The sequence below is a fragment of the Lepisma saccharinum genome, chromosome 2 (genome assembly GCF_977018435.1).
Source record: "Lepisma saccharinum chromosome 2, izLepSacc3.1, whole genome shotgun sequence".
Classification (NCBI taxonomy): Eukaryota; Metazoa; Arthropoda; class Insecta; order Zygentoma; family Lepismatidae; genus Lepisma; species Lepisma saccharinum.
In genome coordinates this window covers 196,926,047-196,953,065 of record NC_139230.1, presented here as the reverse complement: position 1 = coordinate 196,953,065, position 27,019 = coordinate 196,926,047, and the positions used below count along the sequence as shown (strand labels likewise).

General features: G+C 40.4%; 1 long non-coding RNA gene across 2 annotated transcripts in view; it reads right to left on the bottom strand.

The window, feature by feature from the left end:
- Positions 1–27,019, bottom strand: part of LOC145980961 (uncharacterized) — a 169,488-nt gene that overhangs the window by 28,467 nt on the left and 114,002 nt on the right. For both annotated transcript variants that reach the window (XR_014440901.1, XR_014440903.1), the window contains one exon: positions 14,058–14,095. This is a non-coding gene — a long non-coding RNA (uncharacterized LOC145980961). The remainder of the gene's footprint in view (positions 1–14,057; positions 14,096–27,019) is intronic.

The following is a 27,019-nucleotide window of genomic DNA, read 5'->3' as shown; positions in this document are numbered from 1 at the left end:
CGAAGTAAAATAAACTAAATCAATCAATCAATCAATTCTGCTACTTTTGGCTAATCGCGAAGATGAGGATGGAAGATGATATCATGAAATTGATGAAGGGACACTCACAAAGAACACCCATGCACAGGCCAGGATTCGAACCCGAGACCTGGCGTCGTAGCGAGCTGTGATAACCACTTTGCCACGTAGGTCGTCAAAAACGAAAATGTAAATACCAGCTTTGATGTACTAACACGCAACATATATTAAAACAATATACAACTAGAGTGCGACGCCTTGTAATCAATGTGTCCGAGGTTCGATACTCGATGGAGACAGATACTGGTTCGGATCCAACTTTAAACTGTAGGTCCAGTCCCGATTAGCCAATCTATACATAAAGTAAACTTAAAAAACTCAATTCACTACAGTCCAAAAGTTCGAGGACTCACCCCAGAGGGCAGCACGTGTGGCGTGACATGGGAGCAGCAACAGACGTCTGTACTCTGCCTCTGGAATCTGTGGAGCAAAATCGCGCATAGCGGAAGAGAAGGGGAGAAAGCGAATTGGCGGAACTCGGCTGCTGCTTCTGCCGAGTCACATCACAGTGCTGTGCCCTGCGGCGAGTCCTCGGACTTTTAGACTATGGTGGCACAGGGATAGACAAAACTAAAAAAAAATTCCCCCCTGAGGAGGACAAGGACCGACATGCACAATCGCAACTCAAGTCAAATGGTGAAGTTGGCACGTAGTTATCAGTGGCGTAGCGTTATAGTACGCCCGTACGCCCGGCGTTCCCAGATTTAAAATTTCAAAAATGCTTAAATGCTGTGATTATAAAGTAAAACGTGACTAATTTCATATATGTTTGACCTTCATGGCATTATAATGGCTATTTTTCGCGATCCGCTTGCAACGCTCCACTCTCAACACTCGTTCTAGCATCTCTTTTCAATGCCTTTCCCGGCCGGACGCCGAGCAGGTTCGGCGTACAGGACTCCTATATTCCTTGCTGCTTTTATGGAGGGAAAGCTTCCATTTCTACAGCACGCGCGTAAATAGGCTCTCTTACGCCGGCGTACGAGAGGTCTACCGTGATTGGTTCATGTGACCCTTCCTGCCTTCTGAAGCAGACCACAGCGGCAGAATTCCTACCCGGTTCTTCGCTCTTCGCGCTCATGCAACTCGTGCTGTGTGATGCTACAATACGCAATATTGACTGAACGTAACTTTACCAATCTCAAATATACTGCTTCTTAATGGCCACTGCATTGTATAATTTATCGCACGAACAGCGATGTGTATTAGAAACTAAAAGATCAACACAGTTTTTGTCAAATAAGTTGGTGAAGTCCTCGTGATAGAAATTCAGCCTGTGGCTGCTCTACCACTTAACCCGCAAAACTATTATTTTCTTATTGTATTTTTTCGTTATTATCTAACTACTTAATATTGTGTGAATGGAAATGTTTAGCATTCATTTGAAAACTCTTAACATCGAATGGTCTCTGGAGAAAATTATTTTAAAATGTTTATCAGCATTCTCAAGATGTAATAAACAGTGGTCTGAATTACTAATCGGCACTGTTACGTCAGTAGAGTGTACGATATTTGGATCATCCACCCACCTCCGTGTCAAGAGTGCTTTGCACAGTGCGCCAAGACGACAGAGGTCCCTGGTTCGAATCCCGGCGTGAGCACGGGTGTTCTTTGTCAGTGTCCCTTCATCAATATCATCACTCATATTCATATTCGCAATTAACCAAAAGTGGTAGAAAAGCGAAGTAAAATAAACCAAATCAATCAGTAGTTGGATGGCCCACAACAATGACGTCTACTGTTGTGCAGAGGCGCTTGTGATTCAGGTAGGTTTTTAATGACTTGCGTCATGCAGAAAGATATAAAAAAAGGTATAGAACACCAGAGTTCAAAACATCTGTGGCATAGTGAGGCATTTAATTTTCTAGCTAAAACATGCATGGATGATGTTTTATTGAAAACCCAGCTTACTTCAGGCAAATAATACCCGTGGCGACTAATACCATAAGTAAATTATTAAGCAAGAAAGGGCCGACTCTTCCTTCGGACTTGGCGTTCCCACCCGAAATGTCCATGCTACGCCACTGGTAGTTACATGTACAATGTCAACTGAAGGCAAATGGGGTGGGGGGGGGAGGGTTACAAGATGTCCTTGTCCTCCTGGTAGCAATGTCAGGGGGCGCGATGATATGCGGTTTTGTGTACGGACGCTTGCCATCTCTTGGGGAGGGGTGTACGTATTTGTAGACACTGCTAGGATATCTCCGAATCATGCTACAGTGTAGGAACATTTTTCCAGCTCCCACTGTTGTCTAGGATTGTTACTGTAGGAGTTGGAGTCCTGTCCAATGCTGGTCATGTTCCACATTTGATTTCACGCCATTGTCAATTGGAGCTACGTAGAGACCCCGGATTTGCTGTATTATTGTTGTTATGATAAGACCTTTCAAACGACATATTCTTCGACCCCCCTTGCTATTTGAAAAAATTGAGTCGACCCCAGCCTACCCCCTTGTGGGGGGAAGGGGTAGGGAATGGTTGGCCTCAAACGTTTCCCTCTGAACATCATGGAATACGTGTTTCGCAATTTTTTCCTATTTACAGCCGTTCTCAGAATACCGAGGGTGGGGTGAGACCTTATGGACAACCTGTATAACTGACTGTACCATATCGCAGTAGATTTTAAATTCATGTTTATTATTATGATTTAATGATACTTGCGGTGCAAAAAAAAAACCACATCCTGTACGCGTTATTAAAAAACAAAGTAATGGAAATTTCCATAAGTGGACTCGATATATCACCCAATTTTTTTTTCAGGACTGAATTTGAAAATTTAGGCGCCAGTTGAAAATTTTCAGGCGCCATGCCGACTGGGCGCCCTGCATTTTTCTGCGCTTGTAGTGGTATATAATACGTAACAAAGTTTCACAGGTCACCAAAACAGATTGTGGAATACAGGACGTCTGATTGATTGATTGATTTGTTTTATTTTACGTCGCGTTTTGTGCCTCTTGGCTAATTTGCGAAGATAGCGATGAAATGATGAAATTGATGAATGGACATTTACAAACAACCATGCCCGAGCGGGATTCGATCCCGGGACCCCTACAGGACGTCTGACAACACTTCTATAGCCAGAGAATGAAAAATGTACATATCTTAGTAAAGATCTGAGGCAAAGTATTCAATTGAAAAAAATATATAATGAGAAGTTATCACACTCAGAGATACGACGGCTGAAAAAATACGATCACAACTGGATTTTTTCTCGTCTTGCAATTTCTATTTGCCAATATGTGTGACATACATTTGGCACCGATTTTTATTGAAACCGTCACGAATGACCATCAGGGTCGTCGCCACCTCTGGAGGCGAAGGGGGGTTCTAGCATACAGTAAACTAAGTTTACCTCTCCCTTCAGGCAAATTTCACGAGAAATTTTCGAAGTAATTTATATAAGAGAAAAACTAGAATTACACACATGCGCGCACATGTAAAGGGATAAATAGAGATATAATGAAACCAGGGTTGTTAAAGGTCCAGGAATTTTAAATGAATTCAATTCCGGTCCAGGAGAGAAAATCAGCAAGCGTAAATGGGTTCTGGACCGTAAAGAACCTTTTTATCCGCAAAGTATTTCAGTTCGGTCCAGGAACATTTTTTCCAGATCAATTTAAATTCGGTCCAGGAACCTTTTTTCAGACTGAATTTAAATTCGGTCCAGGAACTTTTTTGCAATGAAACAATACGCAACTTGGATCGAATTTCAATTGTGCGAAAAAAAATGTTCCGGTTCTGAAGCGGAACCCAATAGAACCTATTAGAATTTATGGGTTCCTGGACCTGCTTTACAACCCTGAATGAAACAGACAGAGGAGTAGAGAGAAACAGAAAGAGAGAACAGCAAAGGAAGGAAAAAAGAAAGGGAGAGGTACATGCAGGAACATAAGTAGAATAAAGAAAGAATGCGATGGAGGAAAAGGAGAGTAGGATAGAAGGAAGGAAAAGAGATAGACAAAGAGAAGAAGAAACAGATACAAAAAGAGGGGGAAAAAGAGAGAGGAGGAAAGAAAGATGGACAGAGGGAAAATAAAAATATGAAAAGACACAGAAAAGAGAGATGAGAAGCAGAGTAAGAAAGCCTTTTAGCATCAAAACTACTGACTTTCTCGGACATTATTCCACAGACTTTTAGAGGTAAGGATTACTATACTCTATCCTCGGAATCTGTGGAGCAAGGTCGCGCATGGCGACAGAGAAGGGGGGAAATCGAGTGTGCAGAACGTAGTACACACTGCTGCGAAGGCTGGTAACTGCAGTCGCTCACCCCTCCTCCACGTGAACCCATCCTTTCTCACGTGTTCATTGGTGGAGCTGTCTCGCGTCACTACTGCGCAGAGACTTGTTTTCGTTCGCTTTCTCCAGAGATACCCGGGACAGTGTATAGCTTATTAGGTTTTTCATTTCTTGGTCACTTTACTGCTACTTCGCGACAACGAGGAAAAATATTGATTAAATGAAATTGATGAATTCACAATTACAAAGGGACACAATGCCCACACAAGCACTCGAACCTGGAAACTTCGCTGGCGAGATCAAGAGAAGATCACTCCAAGTGCTCATTCACCGTGGCAGCTGATTAGTACAATTAAGAGAGGTGGAAAAGTATGATCTTTTACTTATTCTACCTCTACGATTATTTACAACAGAAATTCAATATTGACAGTAGATTGGAGGTCTCCACGATGGCTCAGTGGTAGCGTCGTTGCATTGTAATCAAGGGGTCCCGGGTTCGATTCCCGGTGTTGGCACATGGTGGTTCGGATCCCACTTTAAACTGTAGGTCCAGTCCCGATTAGCCTTACTGTGGATAAAGTGGACTCAAAACACCAAATCTATCAAACAAACAAAACAGTAGATTGGAATGAAATGGTACAGCGACGCAAACATTTGCGGAAAATTCAAAATCAGAAAATACCACACACAAATATGGGCTATTCCGGAAAAAGCCCTTAAATAAAAAAATGCAATTTACAGCAGAAATTCATGCTTATTCCTCTAGTAGCAAACATTACAGACATGATATAAATGTTGGATCATCACTGTTTAGAATCTTTGCACATGCCCAATATAAAATTATACTTATAATATTTTCTTTAATTGATTCAGTGTGGATTAAATGTATGCAACTGAAAATCCCAGTTTGTGACTCATATGCCTTTTCCCAAACACCCTAGAAATGAAATTCAAATAAACAAAATCGTGCTATTTTCATATCTACAAATGACAATCAACACAGAATGATAATTGATAGTATGAATTGCATAGAAAGGCATTTCTTGAATTTCGTTTGTGTCAACTTTTTCTGCGCAATGCATTTTCTAACTTTTCATACCAGAAGTTTAATAGTAATCAAAGTAAGTGAAATTTCAGAAAATGTTTTATTTGTTCTTCAGATCTACTGCATGAGGAAATTACAATATACGCGAGTGGAATTACTGTCTGGCTTTCTCCTCGAATGGTCAAATTGAGAATAAAAGCAATTGTTCAGATAAAACTTTAGGAGAAAAAATATGCTCTTTACTTGATTGCGTTAATAATTAACTTATTACAAAAGCCAAGCATGCAAGTTTCTCCCACGGGCGATGTTGAATACGTGTGGAATCTGAACTCTAATTTGCTCTGCACTTGAAATCCAATTAGCAGCAGGAAAATTGGCTGCCATCTGCTTGATTGGGTTCGGATCCGCGGTCTCGGCGAGCACAGATTACCGCAATTTTAGAGTTTCGTCTTCAATCTCTCATCGATTCATGCTTTCGACTTTTATCACGTGGAGAAGAGCAGCAATAAATGATTTTTACCCGCTTTTTGCGGAGGACATTTAAAAATGCTTTTACAATGATGAATTTTGAATGGAAAACGTTATCGGCTTGCAATCCTATCAGAAGACCGTGCTAATTCCGACAAGAGACTTCAATATACTGTAAATTGACACTTTTCGGTGCAATGTATATTTTATGATGATGATAACCTTATGCACATCTGCTAATTGAGAATGAAATACCGTGTCATGGTTTCAAGAAGGTTGAGAATCATTTCTCTAGTGTTTAGGTCTTCGCTTTATCCAGGCTGGAAAGTCTAGCGTATACTCTTTGAGGTGAGTGCATATTATTTCTCCGTTTCTCAAGCACAACATTCCTCTTTCAAGTTTATATTACTTGCTCAAATTTTACAACGCGATTTATATGTAAGAATGTCTCTTGTTACATTTTTTTCGGGTGACTAAAGAACTGATTAATGCAATTATATCGGTATCATCATGCGAACTGAGCAAGAAACAAGTGTCGCTTGCTGCGTGTCGCGTGCAGCTTGTCTCTTTGGTGTGAAACTCTCGTGTCGCCTGTCGCGTGTCTCTTCGGTATGAATTATCCCATTGGCAATTGAAGAGATACAATGGCATGTTTATTCTGGAATCGAACTTTTACTCTATCCCGGGAATCTCTGGAGCCAGGTCGCACATAACGCCAGAGAAGGGGAGAAAGCTAGTGGACAGGGCGAAGCAGTACACGCTCCTGCAAAAGCTGGTAGCTTCTGTCGTTTTTCTCTCTCCACTCAATCCTGTTCCCTATCACCTCTACATTGGTTGACCCCCCTCGAGTCACTACTTGCGCAGAGACTTGCTTTCGTTCACTCGCTCCAGAGATTTCCAGGACAGAGTATAGTATCTCTGTTTTCGCGGCGAGTCATGCTTATACTCCATCACAAAGGCCAGCAGCTGGGGTTTCAAATCAGATTGACTTCAGGGTTGATTGATTGGGTTTATTTTACTTCGCTTTTTGTGCCACTTTTGGCTAATTGGCGAAGATGGGGATGAATAATGACGCGATGAAATTGATGAATGGACACTCACAAACATCCACGCCCAGGCTGGGATTCGAAGCCGGTACCCCTGGCGTCGTAGCGCGATGTGCTATACACTCCGCTACGGAGGTCTGCTTTCAACACAGGGAGTTGATCTTGGAACCCTTGATTACAAGCTAATAACCATAACAACCAACCTATCTTAGTGGCAACAAAGCATCAAGTATTGAACGGTGGTCAGGGAAGAACTTAATAGAACATGCATGTGATCGATAGGTCTGTCAGTATGACCGATCATGTAAACAACTAAGACCACGAGAAGTATAGACATATTCGGTACTATACCCTGTCCCAGGTATAGAGCGACCAGAAGCAAAAGAACCTTCGACGAAAAGACCATAAGAAAGCATGTTCCACTCTGCCCCTTCCCTCCGTGCGGGAGTTCGGCGCACAGGAGTCGCGGACCTGGGCAGGTTTTTTTTTTTTTTTTTTGCTTGTGGTTCCACTATATCTCTGGAGCAAGGCCGCGCATACAGGCAAAGAAGGGGTGGTGGGGATATCGAGTGGGCAGAGCGAAGCAGTACACGCTGCTGGGAAGGCTGGTAACTGCAGTCGCTTTCCTCACTTCCACGCAATCCCGTTCATTTCACTGTACATTGGTGGAGTCGTCTCGCGTCACTATTTGCGCAGAGACTTGTTTTAGTTTGCCTGCTCTAGAGATAACTGGGACAGAGTGTAGAGGTTCCAAACATAGGCGGAGTTCTGGAGGGGCCGGGGGGGGGTCCCCAACTTAAAAAAAAATAAAAAATAACACATGATTAAGTTCAGTTACTACATTTTTGTTATGAAGCCATACCGCAAATCTTGACGTTTGGCATGATGTTATGTGTGGTAATTGCGCCACAATAGCGGGTCTTAGACGATTTGATTGATGTATACAGTTTGAAGAAACAAAAACGTAAAATGACTTTGTGTTGAGTTCACAGTTACTGCTGGGGCATCAAAAGAACTTTTCAATTTAATTTTTCAAAAATTTCTGCTATTGTACCTTAACTTTCTTAAAGCAATACGAGTATTGTATCAATAAAAAATTAATGAAATGCAAAATTCAATCATCGTACTGTTTTGCTTCTTTTGAAACTGACAACCAATATACTAATTAATATTTGTTTACTTAAGCGAGGAAATTTAACATTTTCAAATCTAAAAGGCCTACAACTCAGTGTTTTTAAGTTTGTTTTTTTCTTTTAATTTCCGGGGGAAGGCCTCCGGATCCCTTATGAACTAGGGGATATTGAATAACCCTCAGGTATATCATATGCTTCTCCCAGAGTCTGCCCCCCAAAAGCAAAAGCTCAAACTCCGCCCATGGTTCCAGAGCCTTGGAAACCGTATAGGATCACTCAGTAGGAGAGAGCGTAAAATTACTTGACCATGATTCAGTAAACTCCGTGTTCCAGTGGTCGAAATGAGGACGGATGCGAGCGGATGGTATCCCCAAGTTAGATAAATTTTCGGAAAGCATCCTCCAGTTGTCTCACTGTCGCCATGTGAAACCATAGGAGCTTCCCCACAGGAAGCCTCAAGACTCGACCACACATCCTGTCCGCTAAGAATTTGGACTTCGACTATGGGTGAAGGAACAATCAGACACACAGGAACTACACAAAACGAGCTCTAGAGAGAATTTTACTGGCTGTGAATTCGCCAGAGCCTCGCTAGTCTGCAAAAAAACAGGGTGTGCTACATGGAAGGGAGGTTGATATTTGGTGTCTTCAGAAAGGGACAACCCTCACACCTTTAACTAAAGTAGAAAACAACATTGTTTTGACTATATTTTTTTGTGAACATGCATCATATAATATATGCATATGCAGTGCACATGATTCGATGTAATTCTACATGACATCTCAAGTGGAAAACAAAACGTGCACAGTTAGGGATGCTTTGTAAGACAAAGAAAAGACTCGGAACTACTTCATTGGTTTTAGGGTTTAAAAACTTCCAACCAAGAAGCTGTGTAATCGACATCGGTTCCTTTGTTTCATTGTGAAACGGAACATTCGAGACATCAAAGGAGCCCCACAATGTTGCACAACCATGGCTGGGGGAAATGAAAGATCGAAATAGAAAGATAAAAGGGAGAAATGTCGATTCCGGCACGGTTCAAAGGTAGGACCGGAGCTTCAGTAATTATTTTCTGTTCAACTCTCGCGACATGTGTTGGTCTCTGTGTCCATTTTCCGTATTTTATCTGCCACTTTTGGCTAATCGTGACGATGAGTGGGACTGATGATTAGATGAAGGAACGTCAATGCCCAGGCCTGGACTCGAACCCGTAACCTTTCTTTGCGAGACCGTAAGTCGACCACCAAATGCGCTCGTCCACCAAGGTGGCATGTTGTGGTTTCCTCTGTTAACTTGTACTTGTTTTATTGACAACACCTGAGAAACAAGTAGGTTCTTTTGGAAAAGTAATAAACTATTTTCCTGCCGAAAACCTGTGATTTACGGCATCTACACTCTGTCCCGGGTATCTCTGGAGAAAGCGAACATAATCAAGTCTCTGCACAAGTAGTGACGCGAGACGACTCCACCAATGGACACGTGAGAGGGAACGGGATTGCATGGAGGGGGAAAGCGACTGCGGTTACCAGCCTTTGCAGCAGCGTGTACTACTTCGCTCTGCTCACTCGCTCCCTCCTTCTCTGCCGCTTTGCGTGGCATTACTTCACAGATTGCAGGGAAAGAGTGTACATCCATGTATATAAACTTTGCCCCCAGCTAAGCATAAACTTTAACTATGCTCATCTCTGCTGTTTGATTGATTGATTTGCTTTATTGTACTTCGCCTTTTGTGCCACTTTTGGCTAATTTGCAAAGATGGGGATGAATGATGAGATGATGAAATTGATAAATGGATACTCACAAGCATCCGTGCCCAGGCCGAGATTCGAACCCGGGAGCCCTGGCGTCGTTGCGCGATGTGCTAACCACTCCGCTACGGGGGCCGGCTTTGCTGTTTGAATGAAGGACGATGTTTTACACTCTGTCCAAGCTATCTCAGGAGCAGGCGAACGAAAAACTTGTTTGTGCGCAAGTAGTGACGCGAGACGGCTCCACCAATGAACACGTGAGAGGAACGAGATTGCGTGGGAGGGGGGAAGTGACTGCAGTTACCAGCCTTCCCAGCAGCGTGTACTGCTTCGTTCTGCCCACTCGATTTCCCCCTCTTCTCTGCCGCTATGCGCGGCCTTGCTCCAGAGATAACTGAGACAAGGTATAGGCGTTGGGAAATGATTGATCTATAGTTGATATTAATTTACAGTTATTAAAGGATTTGACAAGAAAACAGTTTAGGCATTTCTTTCCGTAACGAAGCTTAAATTTGCTGTGTATTACTTGTACATGCCATTTTTTGTATTTCAATAGCACTTAAGATGAAATTAATTCAGAAAAACTCTGCGCTTACATAGAAAAGCTAAAAAAGTATTTCCCTGCAGCAGTCGTTTTAATGAATTTCTCTTCAGTAACTGCAGGAACACCGCTGGTCGCCTCCTTTGTCAAAAGAACGGCCTGTTTTTCCTCCAACAACAAACATAATTTCGAAGTCATGTGGGCGAGGGCCTCCCCGATGGCGCAGTGGTAGCGTCGTTGCCTTGTAATCAAGGGGTCCCGGGTTCGATACCCGGTGGAGGCACATAGTGGTTCGGATCCCACTTTAAACTGTAGGTCCAGTCCCGATTAGCCTTACTGTGCATAAAGTGGACTTAAAACACCAAATCAAACCAAACCAATCATGTGGGCGAAAGGTTTCTTTTATGTTCAACGTTTCAGGTAACAGACTTCTTTCTTTTTTTTTGGTTCCATGTTTGTTGTTTCTTTGTTAATCCCACGTCGCATCAAGGGTTAGGAAAACACGCCACATCGGAGACCGTTGTTTTGCTTTGGTTTAGTTTCATTGCAGGCCAAACAAGACTCAGGCTGTTTTTTTACCGTAAAACTGCATCCGAGATTATTATTCCTAGACCGACGGCCTAATTCCGAGTTAGATTCTCAAGTAGAATCTGTAGAACATGATGCAGATTTTCATCATTTGCATTATCCTGAAATATTGGGGAATTAATTACACAACAAGGTAATTTGGTTTTTTACTGTAGTTAGACAGAAATGTTAATTTAATTCATAATATATATTGTATTGACACGTATACTCTGGAGCAAGCGAACGAAAACAAGATTCTGCCCAAGTAGTGACGCGAGACGGCTTCACCAATGAACACGTGAGAGGGAACGGTACTGCTTTGCTCTGAGTTATCTGCCGCTATGTGCGGTCTTACTCCAGAGATTGCTGAGACAGAGTATAGATCATTGAGAAATTGACTCCTCATGATGTCGCCCACGAAGGCTCTTTCTATTTTTCCAAGTTAGTTTTGAATTCGCTTTGTGCATTAATAGGCTAATCGGGACAGGATCTACTGAATTACTGAATCGTTCTTTCACCAGGAACTGAACCCAGGACCGAAAGGTTGAAAGTTCATGTCTTGGCCAGAGAAAGAGGTTTTATGATCTTCATCTGTTGCATTCAATTATCATTCATCCTCATCGATGCGATTAACTTATTTAGATATAAAAGTGGCGTTTAATAACCAAAATCCAATAAATTTACATTTTAATCTGTATTAGTTTGACATAACCGTGACGAGAAACTCAAAAATATTAAGAGTGAAAGTAAGGATGCACCATGAAAATCGAAAGCAACATTACGACCTTCTTTGAATGCACCTACATAGAGAAAGTAAAGGCATAAAAATATATTTTTTACTCAAAATGCATTAATTGATTTGATAGAATTGTGTATTCAATTGTTGTGCTTTTGAATTATTTCGTAGAATTGTTTTGTGTTCTCTGTTACTAAAGTACATGGCTTTAGTTCCATAGCGCACCAGCTCTCTGAGGGGCAGGGCGAGCCAGAGCAGCTTTTCCATTGGGTGACGCATGGTCAGCGCATCCAGTAACATCGACGATGTTTTCTGTCTTTCAAGAACGAAGCTCGCTAGATTTTTTCAAGTAGTTCCCAAATTGCTCTCACGAAGCTGGGTCAACGTCGAAATTTTAGGGGTTTCCACTGGGAATCAAAGTTTCTTTTCTTATTATTAGACAGATTATTTTAAATATTTTCGACTTGTATTACTAACAAATGCGCACATTTTTTTAAAAAAATCACTTTTCCTGATAGGTGGCGAAATTTGGTACACGAACCTTAGATTGTTGTTAAAACGGATTGAATAAGGAGTCCCGGGTTCGATACCCGGTGGAGGCGTATGGCACAGTGGTTCGGATCCCACTTTAAACTGTAGGTCCGGTCCCGATTAGCGTTTCTGTGCATAAAGTGGACTTAAAACAACAAATCAAACAATCAAATCAAAACGGATTGAATAAGTTTTCAAACTACTGACATTTGACACAGCGTGTATTTTGGGTCATTATCTGATTCATTTAATTCATATATTAAATATTGGATACACATTTTAGTAAGAAGCACTATTATTTCCGTAAAACAAAGAAACAAACTACTCAAAGAGAGGCGGTGCTCTTGTCGGCAGGGCGTCTGACTGTCACGCGGGAGAACCGGTTTCGATTCCCGGGGTGGGTGATCTAAGTTTCCGGCCTTGTCCCCGCATAAAGCGGCTCCGGGGCTCACCCAGTCTCAAGTCAATGGATACCTTTAGGGGTGAAGGCGGCCGGAGCATGGTGCTTATCACATCACCTCCAAAATGGCCGAGATCGAGCATGTCTGGGGCCCTACTCCCACATCCCTTAAATGTGCCTTCATGCACGGGGAACTTTACCTTTACCTAAAGTAATTAATGAAAATTAGTGAAATAAAATAACATTACCAATTTACTTTGTGCACAGTCATTATTTTATTCACTTAGAGTTGTGTCAATTGGTTATAGTTTGTGTGTAATGTAATGCCACATGTAGTCACTTTGAACATTCAGGATTTGGCCATTCGACATTGCGAGAGCAAGTCTGTTATCCGTAGGACATATCCATCCAACATTATATAAGTTATCGAATCGGTGTTGTCCGTCATTAGAGATACATACCTAACAACGTGATATATTTTGGAAGTTACAGATTATGACAAGATATTGATTATATGGGTGTGTCTGTGCCGAAGCCATTTGTTCCTGTCACACAATTTGGAGATAAATCATTACCAAGCACGATATTGGATATATGGTGTCATGTTCGACGAAGGTTTTCGATGACTGAAGCAAGTTGTTATGGCGATGGAAACTGTTTCTGAAATTTATAGCAGACATCATCTACAGAGCACAAAATTACTTTGGATAATCTTTGTCAAAATTGTTTTAACACTTCAAATATATGTAATTTCCTTTAACCGGGTTGTTTATTATAATTGTTGAAGGGTTAAATTAGAAGCATTTTCATGTGATTTTCTCCTAAACTTACCAGAATAATATTCACCGCAAATCAAGTTCAATTTGGATATTCCATGAACAAATTAATGGTGTTTTAAAATTAGGAAAGGAAAGGATAATGATCTCATTATTTTTCTGGAGGGTTAGAGCAGGTAAACTGATTCTTTCTTGTCAGCAAATCTACTGGGGGTATTTCAAACGAAAAATCATTTGATTTTTTCATGAAGGCACTTAATATTAAGTGAAGCAAGTTCAAGGAATATTTTTGTAGGTCAAAATATATACTATACTATACTATACTATAATATACTCTGTTCCGAAGTATCTCTGGAGCTAGCGAACGAAAGTAGTGACGCAAGAGGACTCCACCAATGAACACTGAGAGGAACGGGATTGCGAGGAAGGGGAGAGCGACTGCAGTTACCAGTCTTTCCAGCAGTGTGTACTGCTTCGCTCTGCCCACTCGATTTCGCCCCTTCTCTGCAGCTATGCATGACCTTGCTCCACAGATTCCGGGGATAGAGTATAGTTTGTAGTTCTTAATAATTTTGAGAGAGCAGTTTTGGTTTCTTAACTATTGTATTTCCTTCAATTGCCAATCACAAAGGAAACTCCTTCAGTACACAATATTTTGACAGAAAAAAAAGTTTAGTAACAAGTAACGGTAGCGCAAATTTACATGGTTTCAATTTCATATTTATTACAATACAAACTGTCTACTTACACTCACTTTTCTGCTGGTGATGATACTGCACAAATGGTCTGAAAGAAACATTTTATAAATTAATAATCATAGAAACGAAATACTTGAAAAATGACTTAATTACCATTATTTTAGTTTATCATACAACATAGATACATACATACAAGTCTAATATCAGCATATTTATTTATTTATTTATTTATTTAAAAGTGTTTTTAAACTGCCGAGAACAGCTTTCCAGCCTTAGTACAGCAGTATTGCATGTTACATGGTTACAAGGTTACAAAGTTACATATTTCAAGGTATCCAAAACCAAAGTATTGGACTACAGAGCATTTGAAAATATTTAGCAAAACATAACCTAAAACTACTAGAATTTTAAAAATGCATAAACAAATGTACAATTGTTATATTTCATCTATAGAACTATAAAAGAGTTCTGAAATAGTTATCCTTATATATGTCGTTGAAATGGTTTTAACAACGTTATCACTATCTATTTCACAGTATTCGACATTGACCCATCGCTTTGAATGCTCGACTCAAACCTTGCTGTCAAAGGTACTAATCATAATTTATCTTTATCGCCACGATTAACCTAACGACGTTAAAAAGCAGCATTACATAACGAAATTAAAATTAGGTTTTCCGCAAAGATTAATAAAAATATACTCTATCCAGACTCTCTCTGGAGCAAGCAAACGAAAACAAGTCTCTGCGCAAGTAGTGACGCGAGACGGCTCCACCAATGAACACGTGAGAGGGAATGGAATTGCGTGGAGGGGGAAAGCGACTGCAGTTACCACCTTCACAGCAGCGTGTACTGCTTCGCTCTGCCCATTCGATCCTCCCCCTCTCTGCCGCCATGTGCCACCTTGCTCCACAGATTCCAGGGAAAGAGTACATTATGTAATGATTTTTATTTAAATGTTAATATATAAACCTCTCTGGATTTCAAAGACTTATTTTGTTAAATATGGAAATTCACCTTCGCTCATTGACATTTCATTGACTCGTCTCAGTCGTATCTTTCACCAGCCCTAGTCTCCTTTGCCCGTTTGGTTTAACAGTGAAAATCGATGATTGAAATCGGAAAAAACAAAAAAGCATTTCGAAACCGCTATTTCATAAAATTGACGTTTCACGAAGTAACTTCGTATTCCATTCTGTGCGTTCCTTATTATAATCCTCTACGTCTCTTGTTTCCCCTTTAATACCAAAGAAGTGAGACGAGGATTGTCTTATCGGCGCAGTGGATGATCATATATTAGGTACTTAAAGTATACAATTGGAACTTAATATTCGTTAACCCAATATTTATTACAAAACATATTAGTACTTATACTTTCCAAATACAATTAATTCAACAGAAATGTCTATGGATTATCTCCCAGTTAACCTAGTTTAATTTGTCCCATTTGATAGTCAGCAGTCAGTAAGTAAAGGCTACACGAGTCAGAGCAAATCGCAACCCAGCCCAAACCCCCCACAGCCAACATGACCCGGAGCAATCCACCTAAAAAAATCTAAACTAAAACAATTTCCTTTTCTTGCACTTTTAAGAACTCAAAATAAATCAATGGACTTTAGGTAAATTACACCCGGCCATGAGGGCCTATAAAGGGCGATAGACTGTAATGCAATATACTCAGCCTGTCCAGCCAGTGTCCAGTACGTCAGAAGTCTCTCGTAGTCGGCAAGGATCTCCATCCGTCATTCATGAGCAATATTACACTATGGGCTTACATTATCGAAGGTCACGCATCAGATTTTCTAGTGGCAGTAAATTGCATGCGTTTGTCATGAGCTCTATATCACGCACACATATCGTGAATAGGTAAAGGGTATAAAATACCTGTCGATAACAAAGCTCGCGTCATAGTTGAATGAGTATGTGGAGAGACAAATCGAGTGCACTACATTTTCATTACTAATCACGTGCAGATATGCGAATATTTAATTTAAATCCCAATTAATGCTCACAATCGCTTCCGTTGGCCGAGAGGTATCGATCGGATGCTTTAAGATGTCAATTCTGATTTTCAGTTTTATTTCTTTATTTGATAGTTGTAGTTAGAAGGTAACAATACCAGAATTTATGGAAAAATATTTTTTTATTTACTTCTACTCTCAAATTAATCAGTTTATTTGTGATAAAACCTACGCAATTTATTTTTTACATTAATCATCTCTACTTAACTTACACTTCATTTTCGTATTAGCATATTGCATTATAATGTGATTTTATCATTACAAGATTATTAGTAAAAATGTATCATTACCATCAATAAATAAAATTGTGTTGGTAATATTTAAGTAAGTCTTGACGCCTTAAGTTTTTAAGTCCACTTTATAGGACAAATAGGTTAATAGGGACTGGATCTACAGTTTAAAGTGTGATCCGAATCGCTATTTATCTCCACCGGGTATCGAACCTATGATAACTTGATTACCAGGCACCAACGTTACCACTATTACCATTTTAAGGTTATTTTAATAAATTTATAAATAAAAGTGAGAAAATATTAAATAAAATCAAACCCTTAAAACTAAGTTAACATTTGTTGTTCAGCACTGAACAAAATATTCAGCAAGATTGAAAGGAATAAAAACGATTGAAATAGTAAAGAACGAAATCCGGTACCTCTGCATATCTGCTTTGCCTGTAAAAAAATGGAAAGAAGGGAACGGTAATCTGAAACGTGACAAGCATTTTAGCATCCAATCCGAGCTTGGTAGGCCTCAAAAGCCGTATGTCATCATATCGCGTTCCGTACCAACCTCATTAAGAGCCTTCGCTTCATGCATAAAACTGGGGGTTCATTGATGTGTGAATTTTGTCCGTCAAGCTTCATAGACGCTCTTAGTCATCACATGCAGATGTTGGAGTCGGAAGACCTAAAATTCGCTATGCGGATGTTCAGTTTTGAAAGTGTTTTATTTCATATGCATGGCGAGTATAACGATAGTTTAGTTTTAGCCACCTACTCAGATAGTAATAGGTTAACGTTGCTTATGTCAACACTTTGGCGAACGAAAAATTCAAGTTGACGATACGTAGGATGGAATGAAAGAGGAAAGATATGAAATGAAGCGGGTTCTTTTGTTTAAGGTATAATCACATCATTTGTTGTGTGTGACTGAAGACAATTTCGGTAGAAGTAAAATGTGTATAGTTTTATAAGACAAGTACATTGTAGCAGAGATAATTATGTGACAAATTATTCATGCGAATTTATATTTATTAATAATTTTTTTCTTGATGTTCATGTTCACAAGTTCTGTAGATATTAATTATATTTCTCATTCAAGAAAAAGTTCATGAAAATAGAACGCGCATTTCTTGTCATTTTTCAGCGTATACCCCTTAGATACGATTTGGATATTTTGGTGTATCAAGCAAAGCAACACGCGATCACAGTTGAAATATTATTTGAGTGTCTTACTGTTAGATCCATTGGAGTGTGTCCTATTTCATTTCGTAAGGTGTGTGTGTGTGTGTGTGTGTGTGTGTGTGTGTGTGTGTGTATTAATCATTGGAAATAACAATTATTTTTTTCAATAAACATGTTACGAAATTAAAATTTACTCCTCTTTAGGTTTTTGCATGGAGGAACATTTTCTTCGATCAGGTTGTTTCATTATCGCGAACCACATGTTCTGAAAGAATGCGTTGTTTTATAATTATTTTTTTTTTAAAAAAAATGTTATACTTTTAACGTCAGTACTGCCACTGCATATATGTCCCAGCTGCGTTTGTTTTAGAACACTAGGACATAGCTATAATATGTCAATCATCCTGTAGTGGCCAAAGATCCCTAGTTTTACAGCAATTAACAAAACTATGATTTGTTAAAAAAAAATAATCATTTTGAATCACAGGTCTATGCTTTGAATTTTATAACCTATATATTTTCGTATTAAAAATGAGGTTATTTATAATTTATCGAAGATTTGTTAAATTTTTCATGATTGTCAGTGAAAATATCATTCTTCTTGCAAATCCTGAATTGACCATGTTATACTGGTTCGAGTTATAGCTAGAACAAAGTAAGTTTAAAAGTAACTTAGTTTCTTTTTAAAGTAACTTTTACTGGAACTATAACTGAATTGTTTACAATCTCTAATAAGAACTTATTTGCATTATCCACCTTTTAGCAGAAAATTCTCGGTTAATATTTTGTACTTACTGTGTAATTTTTGGTCAATTAAAGTAAAATAATCTTCAGAAATCCTCTAACCATTTAGTTTTTCATGAGACTAACCCCAATCACAAGTAGAATCTAATTTTCTTGTAGTCTGATAAACAGAGTGATGAAAAGAGGAGGAAAATTCGAGAACTTGAATGATGGAACCAAAATTGCTCAGACCTGTCGACTCTTTTGTGATGCGACATGCATTAGATATGAATTAGGGTGGCAATAAGGGAGATAAGAAATTGAAAGAAGGGGGAAGAGCGGGAGAGGGGGTGGATGGCGGTGCTTTGTAATGAAGTTCTTTTCTTCCACGCATTTCCCTTAAGAAGAACAGATTTATGTGGTAATTTCCTCAGGGAATTTCATACGAGAAAATAACCTCTCCGAGTTTTCTGAAGAAAAATTTCCTCGTGTCTGCAAATCATGCTTACAATTCGAAACTGTTGCAATAATATTCTGTTTATTTTACTAGATTTTTAATGTTAGATTTAGTATTGTTCTGTCTTTTTGTAACTATGCGACAGACTCTACACAAGACTGATGAACGATGAAGGTCCACATGGAGTTAAGTGTGCAATGGCTTCATTAGTCTGGTTTTTATGAAAGGGTTTTATTAATCGCAAATATTGTTGTACACACTCCGTTCCTTCGTAACCCACTCATATTATACAGGATGGCGCATATTGTATCCACCAGTATCAGTTGGCAACCCTGTTGGAATGCAGAAACCTCCCATGCTTGGGCAGCTGCAAGTCTTGCCATCAGTCTGCCATGAAACTGTTGGGCGGTTCAGACACGAGTAATGCCAGTGGATGTGTTCATCCGAAAGGGTTCCATTCAGGAGACGCAGCAAGCACTGCACTGAGAAGCATCAGGACGCCAGAGAATACGCCTCTTCTGACCTGAATACTTCTGTTTCTGCACGCTGCCATTGGATTTCTATTATCTGGCCCATCGTATCATGTTGTGACGCTCTGGCACGGGTTGATGGCGACCCTCATTGAACCGTCATCGCAGTGGCTGCTGCGTCTCATGAATGGCACCCGTTCGGATGAACGCGTCAACTGCCACGATTCGCGCCTGAACAGGTGAACATTTCATGTCAGACTGATTGCCAGATTGCAGCTGCTAAACATGGGAGACTTCTGCGCATGCGCACCTGCGTTACAGGGTTGCCAACTGATACGTACATATAATATGTGCCACCCTGTAGCTATAATACAAATCAACAATAGAGTCTGACCTGACAATGAGCAGGTCACCGTTTCCTTGTTAATAGTGTAATATAATCCTACCAAAGACTAATCAGCCAAGAGAGGTAATGGATAAATATATACGAAGCAAGAAACTGCAAATTTAATTACACGTTGAAAGATGCAGAAAGAACTTATTGATGTTTATTTATTTTACGTCGCTTTTGTACCACTTTTAGCTAATCGCGAGGATGAGGATAAATGATAAGATGAATAGGATAAATGCAAAATCACAAACACCTATTGGTGAACCAGCGCCCGTGGCGGAGCGGTTAGCACATCGCGCTACAACGCCTGGGGTCCCGGGTTCGAATCCCGGCATTGATGTTTGTGAGTGTCCATTCATCAATTTCATCATATCATCACTCATACCCATCTTCGAAAATTAGCCAAAAGTGGCACAAAAAGCGAAGTAACATAATGCCATTCAATTAATCAAAACAAAAAAAAAATTACAGTGGATGTGGACTCTGGATTCAAGCACTAGAGCTTCATTTAACTGCAAGACTGGACGTACTACGTTTGACTTTTGTGTGCCTTCTCAAAAGTCCGCCAACCGACCTCCAAGGCGGAGTGGTTTATCTCAACACTCTACGACACCAGGGGTCCCAGGTTCGAATCCTGGCCTGGTCGTCCCTTCATCAATTTCATCATATCATCGCTCATCCTCTTCTTCGCGCGATTAGCCAAAGTGGCAGAAAAGCGAAGCAAAATAAACAAAATCAATCAAAAGGCCGCCTCTTACACTCCTGGAAAAAACGAATAGCTGTGTATTATGCATATTAGTTATTCTGCGTCGTTTTCAATCTATTTTATATCAGCAGTGGTCTATTCGGTAGGGTGTCTTGAGTGACACATGAGACCCTGGTTCGATTCTCTTAATGTCCCTTGCATAAACGGTTCCGGACTCGTGCAAAGTTTCACCAATGGCTTACATTAGGCCAGTAGAGTTTCTGGCATCATATTCGTTATGGCAGACATCGAGATTATGTGGTTCCTTAACTCCATACTCCCTTTGTACTTTTCATGACACAGTGCACTTCAGAGGGAAGATCTTCATTTCTTGTAAATAAATTTCACTTCTTCAATCACGTTGATGAGAATTAATTGATGAAAGACATTAGGAAAAAACAGCAAAAGAAACATTCCTGACTCCTTCTGAGGTTACGAATGTTAGTGTTACGTGATCACCATGTTGGTAAGTTCTATTTGTTTTTCTAAAAGTCGTATTCTTATTTTTGGCAATTTTGCAAAGCTATTAGAAAGTGTATAGACTTTCTCCAATTATGATCAGCATATTGCAATCGTTTCCAGGAGAAAATCAAGATCGTGTTTCTGAACCTTCAATCTAACAATAACAAAAGGAAGATTCAATGAGATGTGTATCATTTCTCGCGATCTCCTTGTTATATCCTGAATGTCAGGCTGTACCGCTGGACAGAACTGCTATTTGTGTCGCATAAGATGTAGGCGAGAATGATTCTCCCACGTTCTTTTCTCCGAAAAAAAAAATATCTGCCTTTTCGCAGGCTATACTTTTGGGGGGGAAAAAATCCTTTTCATATTCTTCTGGGAAGATAATCGATAAACTAACTGCAAACAGCACCTGGCGGGAATTTTTATTTGAAAATTACAGAGCGTAGCAGGGGGCAACGGCCTTCCCTTTTACCTGTCACTCCGCGCCAGATGCACGTGAGTGCCCTGTCGGGTGAAGCACACAGGTATGATCCAAAAGAGAAGCACAAACAGGCACAAGGGTTCTCTGTTATCTGAACCCGACGTTCCTGTAGAAAAAATAATAAGCACTCTGAATGGAAATGCAAACATCCACGGGCGAGTCTGCATGTTTGGGTTTGGTTATACTCTATTTTGTCATGTTTATCTATTTCTATTTTGCTTCCTCTACGTTGCTTTCCCACCTACACTCTGTCCCAGCTATCTCGAGCTAGCGAACGAAAACAAGTCTCTGCGCAAGTAGTGACGGGACACGGCTCCACCAATGAACACGTGAGAAGGAATGGGATAGCGTGGACGACTGCAGTTACCAGCCTTCGCAGCAGCGTGTACTGCTTCGCTCTGCCCACTCAATCCCAACCGTCTCTGCCGCTATGCGCGGCCTTGCTCCAGAGATAGTTGAGACAGAGTATACTGGCTAAATCGCGACGATAAGGTTGGAGATGGGATGGGTCAAACACAATGATATATCCATGCCTGACTAGGTTCAAATCTGGGACTGACCTGATACTGCACTTTTTCTTCCAATTACTAAACTCTATACGTGTCCTCCTCCGTAGTCGAGCGGCTTAAGGCGTTCACTCGTCTTGAGATCGTTCGCTGCGGGACGGCGTAGGTTCGAATCCGGCTCTGGTCGGAATTTATTCGGCCTACGTATAGGGCCGGTGGCAACCCACCATCGTGAGGAAATTGGGAAGCTCCGAGTGAGTGAGCGTAACCCAATCGAGAAGACCTGCAACGGCTGGGGGCTCGTCGGGCTGATCCCCCGACATTCCAATACTGGTCTAAGATCTCCACGCTATAACAGGTGACGGAGGAACAGTGTGGGAGGGAGACCAGCAGTCGGTAGGTAAGCCAAGGCTCTCACGGGCTGTAGAGCTATGGGTTATTAAACTCTATACGTATACTCTATCCCAGAAATGTGTGGAGGAAGGCCTCGCATAAGGGGAGAAAGCGAGTGAGCGGAGCAAATCAGTTCACGATGCTGCCAAGAATGGTAACTGCAGTCGTTTTCTCCCCTCCACGAAATCTCGTTCCCTTGCACGTGTTCATTGTTCGAGTCAACTCGAGTCACTACTTGCGCAGAGACTTTCTTTTGTTCGTCCGCTCCAGAGATTCCAGGGACAGAGTATAAAAGGGAATGTGATAACAATATTGGTCCTATATAATGGTCTAGCAGACGCCAAGAGATTTCCTGGCAAGAAAAAACATTACCGTAGTAGAAAGGTTTAAGAGCGGAATCATTAGTTGTTTATTCTGATGTTATTTTCCAAGTAGCTGTAAATACACACGTCTCACTATTTTGAAACAGCGAATAATCATACTTAATTTCAAACCGTTATTACTATTTCATGAAATTTCTTTTGCACTACGCTTGTCAATCGTAAACACACGGAAATTTCGCAAGAAGCACACCTCCAGAATATCTTCTGTTGAATCTATACCCTGTCCCAGCTAACTCTGGAGCAAGACCGCGCATAGCGTCAGAGAAGGGGAGGAAATCGAGTGGGCAGAGCGAAGCAGTACACGCTGCTGCAAAGGCTGGTAACTGCAGTCGCTTTTCCCCCTTCACGCAATGCCGTTCCCTCTCAAGTGTTCATTGGTGGATCCGTCTCGCGTCACTACTTGCGCAGATACTTATTTTCGTTCGCCTGCTCCAGAGATACCTGGGACAGGTTATATTTAATTAACTTTCATGCAACATCGTGAGGAAATTGGGGAGATACGAACGAGGAACGTAATCTGGTCGTGGAAAACCTACAGCAACCACTGGGGGTTCGTCGTGCTGACCACACGTCACCCCGTAACTGGTTGGGCGATCTCCAACCTCTGCTACGGCATATGGGAGTTAGGCCGGAAGTCGGTAGGGAGCCCTCAAAGGCTCTTGCGCCACGTGTTATGTTAAGTTCTTTTTAATTAGTCTATAGGCATATAAAGTGGTCATGAATCAAAACAAACATTTATTTTATTCTTACTAATGCCTAGTTTGTCTACACACGAAAACTAAATTCATCAGATCCATTTAGTGCACCAGAGACTCATCGATTGATGTATTGTAGTGTATTTTAGCCTTCTTCAAGAATCAGGTTTATATTTCGATGCACTTTTGCATATCGTTTGTAAGGGTACAGCGCCTAGAATAACGTAGTGTGGAAAACGGCATGCTTCTGCGCTCTCTGGATGGTTCCACTAGAAAATGATCCGCTAGAGGCGCTGGTGTTGACCCCGGTTCTTGGTGTTCGACTGCTTATAGTGGAAGTAAATGGAGTTTTCGCTGCAACGTCTGATTCTTTTACATGAAGCATTTCTATGAATGTGATAATTGCTATGATATTTGGTACAGTGGTCGCGAAGATATTAACGAACACTCTAGACAGTCGACCACGTCCTGTTAACGTCATACTTTCGTTAATAATACGGGAGAAAAAATACGCGTGGAATGCTCTTGGCATTAAATTTTTGTGTATGAATTAGGTTCGTTATTATTATCATCATCATTTCTTTTAAAGATATACACACTGAAGCATTTGTATTTTTGATATTTACTGTCTCTTTTCTTCCGCTTTAAACTAATCGCGGCGATGATGATAATGATGATTGCATGAAACGACAAGGGAAACCCCACAAAACTTTCTTAGTGCCATCGACATGATTGTAAGTAAACTTTCAAACCAATGGGACAAGCGACACGGGATGTTCACACTGTCACACTAGTGAGACACACTTCCAGACTGTAAAATAGCATTCATTGCACATGAGGGTCCAAACAGCAAACGACACGTTCATATGGCGTATTCGCGTGCTACTTGTTACTTCGGTCGGAAAGCTCCTTAAAGGAAGGGTGCTCAGACAGAAGCGACGCGCTACAGGGGGAGTTCCCAACTAAGTGACAAGCGACATGGTGCCTTCAGTCTATTAGCAAGCGTTGCTTGCGAACAACAGATAGGCGACACGATAAACCGCACATTACAACTACAGATCTAGGCGACACGATAAGCAACACGTGTCGCTTTGTCGCTTCTGCGTCGCTCAAACTGGGCCATTTCCTCAATAGCTTGCAACATGTTGCCGTGGTTTGTTGTTCGCACATACGCGATGCAATGAGTGTCTTGCTTTAGTGCGATTGCGCACCAAAGCGACAAGCGGCACGCGACACTTATCGCTTGAGGATTTCACCAACCGAACGCTGGTCCGTGCTTCCCGTCATGCCGCTACGATGTGAAATGTTGCTCTTGATTGGCTCGTTTCCAAGCAACATGTGTCGCTTCGGTGTGAAAGTTGCCTTGGACCGAAGGACCCGTGTCGCTTTGGTGTGAATTCATCGTATCGTTTGTCGCGTGTCGCTTTGGTGTAAAATCTCCTTGAGGAAACAGTGCAGTCAGAGCTTGTGGTCCCTACGGTTCGAAAGGCTGCATTGATTTCCGACCGCTCGCTTTCAAGCGACATTTGTGGTTTGTCGCCTCGGTATGAAATATCTCTCAGGATACTATTTATATTCTAATAACATAGAAAAATAAACTCTAATACACAGTCCAAGACCTGACGTCCGGAATCACATTGCGATGTTTCTTCTTGTGTTACGCATGCTATTTATTTATTAATTTTATTTTACTTTTCTTTCCAAATTAATGCCATTTCGTGACTGCAAATCACTCCACAAATATAACTGTTTCCATCAATTCACTTACCGCCTTTCTAGAGAAACTAATCTACACAATATATTCCAAAAACTAACTAAGCTGCATTACTTTCATAACAAAATTAGCACCTGGGTCGATCGCACTGCCATCTACTTGTCATCGTCTCGGGGAACCAGTTTCTTGGGTCGTTTTCCACACTACGTTATTCAAGGCGCTGCAGTAAGGGTAACGCCAAACTGCATCATGTGATACAAGCGAGTATTTATTTCGATGTCGAGTTGTACTTGAATGCATCAATTGATGCATCTTCCCGAATCATTCTCAATGATGCACTTAAATATTTGTATTGAGCTACATACTTTATACATTTTTTCAGCTGATGCATTTACTTTCCTGCGTGTAGGTACGATTATGCAGTGTAGCATCAAACTGAAGAACAAGATTAAAACACTGTCAGGTCTTTTTTCACAAAAAGGTGTCGTTAAATGGCCTACCGTGTTGAAGGAGTCACTTGAGTAATAGCGTCTATTTGAACAGTTGTAATGAATCTCTGGGCTGAGATCATTGGCGGCCAACCCACCGTAAAAAAACATGTCTACTTTGACGCTCAATGTGAGGCTTTTAAAGGGTGACTTACCGACGTACATTTCAATTTCTTTATTAGAACTCTAAACGGGTGGATAATTTCGCTTGAAGAACCTGACGCGAACTTAACATTCCCTTTTCTTTCTGAAAAGTCAAAACCAGTTAAATTTTCATACGCTGGATCTTTGACCGTGCATTTTTTTCTGTTCCCCGAGGATTTCCTGCTGTGTATTCTGCGCTGTTCACGGATGGGATTGGCTAAGAAGGTTGGTTGACAGTCGAAAGGAGTCTGGGGACTCTTCGTTCAACGGAAGGAAAACCCATCACGGACCTTTCGACCTTTCTAGAAATTGTAGAAACTGGAAACTGAACTTAAAGATAAAAGATTTCGCCTTGCTCTTCCTTTTATTTACGTACTTGGCAGCTGTTGACAAAAGCAAACCGCCTCTCAAACAAATCTGTTTATTTACACATTTTATTGTACTCTATATGGCATATAGTATATGCTTCCAAATAAAAACAAAATATTAAAGTATAATAATGAAAAGTAACCCAAACTAATAAAGACGAGAATAATCTAAAATAGGAGACAATTATAAGGATAGTAATTAAATTTTAGAGCATCTGCAAAACTCGGAAAACACCAGAAACACCCACCCTATTAGGACCCCTACGTACGAACCTGATTACAGCCAAGAATCCTCCGCTCAAACAAACAATGCAACCCCATTTAATATACAAACAACTAAAATAATAAAACAAACAACCCCCACTAGTAATACTATTATCACTACTATATGAAATAATAATAATTCATCCTTGAATCCTAAATTCGCTGTATGTATAAATGTCGATTCTAATAAATATGTATAAATTAATCTTTGGTACTTTTTTTTTAAAAAAAAAAATGAACAAGCTCGAATTCCTCAGATGTAGATATATAACATGCAACTTTTCAAATAAATTTATTAATTTTTGAATTTTTCTTATTTTACGCTGGTTTTATACATTTTTGGCAAATCACAACGGTGAGTGTGATCACGTAAAGGAGTATCTACGCCCAGGCCAGGATTCCAATCTTGAACTTTCTGTAGTGCAAGCTGAGTAGACATCTCGCTCCATCTCCGAGGCGGAAGGTCTTATTAATACCAATGAACATATTCGCCGAATTACTTTGTGAGTTCTTTAGTTATTCCTCACATACGAGAACGTGATTTAATGTTCCAAACAAAGAATTATGGCTTCTAATCTATCCTTGTGATATTACAAATTATCAAAGAAATGCATCTCAATATGAGGGATGTATTTTTAAAATAACAACAGGTGATGTTTGGTTTAATTTGGCGTGGAATGTAAAAAGAAAAGAAAAAAAAAGTGCTCCCCTGTGCTTAGAGTTTATATTTTATTCATTTTAAGAACAAAGTAAAGAAAAGTTGTTATCTTATAAGTAGTAGGCCTGAATATGTTACAGAGCCATTTCTTCCAATAAAAAATAAATAGAATAAAATAAATTAATTTTAGTAAAACGTGACACTGATCTAACCACTCTATTTTTTTGTTTTTATTTTATAAAA